The following is a 3,047-nucleotide window of genomic DNA, read 5'->3' as shown; positions in this document are numbered from 1 at the left end:
CGTATTATGGACTGTATGATTGATTGTGAATAATTTTTTGGGGAATGGAAAATTTATGTGATATGTATAATTGTTTCTGAAATAAGTTTAGTAATGCTCTGTAATCCCATTCTGGTGACGGATACGGGTTAGGGGTGTTACAACAACCCAATCCCTATTACTAGTGATAGGGATCGTGCCATCGAACAATACGTTGTACCACTCTTCAATAAGTTAAATTTGGGAATCAAAAGGTCGGATATCAAGGTACCCCAATTCGAATTGAAACCAGTGATTTTTCAAATGCTCTAAATGGTAGGCCAGTTTAGTGGTATGCCCACAAAGGATCGACACTTACACCTTCGATTATTCATGGAGGTAAGTTATTCATTCAAGATAGCTAGTGGGCTGAAGATGCACTGAAGTTAAAACTATTTCCATACTCGTTGGGGGGTCAAGCACAAGCATGTTTGAATTCATTGCCACCAAGTTCAATATCTATTTAGCAAGAATTAGCAGAAAGGTTTTTGGTAAAATATTTTCCACCAAACAAAAACGAAAAGTTGTGTAATGAAATAACAACTTTCCAACAATTGAATCTTTGTATGAGGCATGAGAAAGATTCAAGGAATTACTTCATAAGTGTCCTCATCATGGGATTCCTCATTGTATCCAGTTGGAGACGTTTTATAATGGCCTCAACGCAAATAGAAGATTAAAGGTGGATGCTTTTGTAAATGATGCGATTTTGTCTAAGTCTTATAACGAGGTCATGAGATCATTGAAAGGACTGAAAGTAACAACAACCAATGGTCGAAAAATCGAGCAATTTCAAGAAGACATGTAGCCAGAGTACATAAAGTGGACATACTAACCTTACTTTCTGCTCAGGTATCTTCTATTTCCTCTATGTTAAAATAGTTTACCACTAATAGTTTGAATAATTTTGCAACTTAATCACCAAGTCAATATGATGTAATTTTTGCCTATACTATGGGGATGGTCATTCTTTCAAAAATTGCCCTTCAAATCCCGAATTAGTTTATTATGTAAGGAACCAGTATCAAAACATAAGTGGATAAGGACAACAATCTAACTTCTACAATCCTTTGTGGTAGAATCATCCTAACTTTTCTTGGAGTAACCAAAGAGATGGATTGAACAACAATCAAATGCAGTATAGACCCAACCAATCTCAAGGGTTTAACCAATAAGCCATAAAACCACCTCAAGCTGAGTCATCAAACAGTTTTGAAGACTTGTTGAAAGCATATATTAATAAAAATGACGCCTTGATCCAAATATCCAAATTCAAGTAGCAACACTAAAAAATCTAGAGAACCAGATGGGTCAGTTAGCTACTGAGCTTTGTAGTAGACCACAAGGAGCCTTGTCGAGAGATACAAAAAATCTGAAGAATGCATGTAAGGAACATTGCAAAGTGGTAGAGTTGCGAAGTGATAAGATTTTAGAACCTAAGGAGGTTGTGGGTGAAGATGAGCCTACTAAAAAGAAGGGAAGCCAACTATTCCTACAATAGAAAAATCGAATGCTGAAAAATGTGATAAGGTAAACCTTAAATTAGTGAAGTAACAACCTGTTTTTGGGTCAAATCAGAACAGTGGTTTTGGGACCACAAATCTAAAGTAAAAATGTTAATTTTATTATTACTTTAAGGTCTGCAGTATGCTTGAATGATTGTGTGAAAATTTTGTTAAGAAATCTTCTCGATAGAGTGTCCAATTTGACTAATAGGACTAAATTGCAATATGTGCAAAATATGTGTTCTAGAAGCTAGAGGTGTCTAATTGCTATGAAATTTTAAATTGGAGGTACTTAAAGTAATTAGGCCATTATACTCTACGTTGGACAAAAATGGACATGGTTAGATAAAATTTCAAAGTTTTAAGTGAAGGGCATTTTAGTCATTTGGTTAATAAAGACAAAATAAATCAAATAAAAGTGTTCATCTTCTCCAATTAGTCCTTCCATAGCTGAATATTTCAAGGAGTCCATAGCTAGGATTTTGGCCACTTTCATGGTCGATTGTAAGTCTGTTCTTGCCCCATTTTTAATGATTTTTACATTTTTGAAGTTGTTTTAACCTAATCTAGCTATTTCAATGACTAATTTGAAAGAAACATGAAGTCTAAAATTTTACCCATGTTAAATATTTTTGTATTTTGATGTTTAATGGTAGAAAATGCATGTTTGGTGTTAGATGAGCAACATTTACCAAGTGATTTTTTATGAAAATGTCAAATAGGGACCTCTTTGTCAAAGTTGTAAAATATGTACAAAAATGTGAATAAATGAAAAATGTGGGCTGTTATGAGTAAAGAATAGATCCGGCTAGGCTTGGGTGTGATGAAATTGAATGAAATCATTTTATGAGCCTAGGGTCTAAAATGTAAAAAATTTAAAAGTTAGTGTAATTTTTTCCATAAGAAGCTTTTGAGATTAAATTGAATAATGTGATGATTGAATGAGTTAAATGTGGTATTATAGATCAAGAAAGACGATGTTCTAACCTAGACCGGGGAAAGAACAAGGTTGTGGACTAAATCGAAATATTAGCCATTTTGTACCAAGGTAAGTTCGTATGTTAAAAATAAGCTTTAGAATAATTGTATTTAAATGCTTTAATATTGCATGAATTGTATGTTTGATTATGTAAATAAGTATAATTCTACGAACGAGTTCGACAACAATTCGGCAAGTGAGAAGTCCCGTTGAACCTTAGGAATAGATTAGGATAAAAGTGACACGTCATTAGGGTCATTATGTGTTATATGATTATGTGATTTGGGTACTGGTCTTGTACGTCCTGCCGGTGCCTGAGTATATCGGCATATATTGCGGATACCTGACAGCTTGTGTAAGTAGCACCACATAACTAAGTCTTGACTGACATCTTGTGTGAGCAAGCCTATCGATAGCTCTAGAGCGAGCGATTATGTGATATGAGACTTTGGTAGCTTTGGCTACATATGTGGCATTTAGTGTGCAAATATCCCGAGTATCTGACATTGTTATTCCAAGTGGTTCATGGGTATGTCAAAGATGAG

The 3,047-nt window shown here is 34.5% G+C and overlaps 1 pseudogene; it reads right to left on the bottom strand.

The window, feature by feature from the left end:
• Positions 1–539: 539 nt before the first annotated feature.
• LOC128290781 (small nucleolar RNA R71) lies at positions 540–639 on the bottom strand (annotated as a pseudogene).
• Between the last annotated feature and the right edge of the window lie 2,408 nt (positions 640–3,047).

Source organism: Gossypium arboreum, chromosome 3, assembly GCF_025698485.1.
Source record: "Gossypium arboreum isolate Shixiya-1 chromosome 3, ASM2569848v2, whole genome shotgun sequence".
Taxonomy (NCBI): domain Eukaryota; kingdom Viridiplantae; phylum Streptophyta; class Magnoliopsida; order Malvales; family Malvaceae; genus Gossypium; species Gossypium arboreum.
Note: the sequence above shows the minus strand (reverse complement) of the source record. Positions and strands in the feature narration are given on the sequence as shown.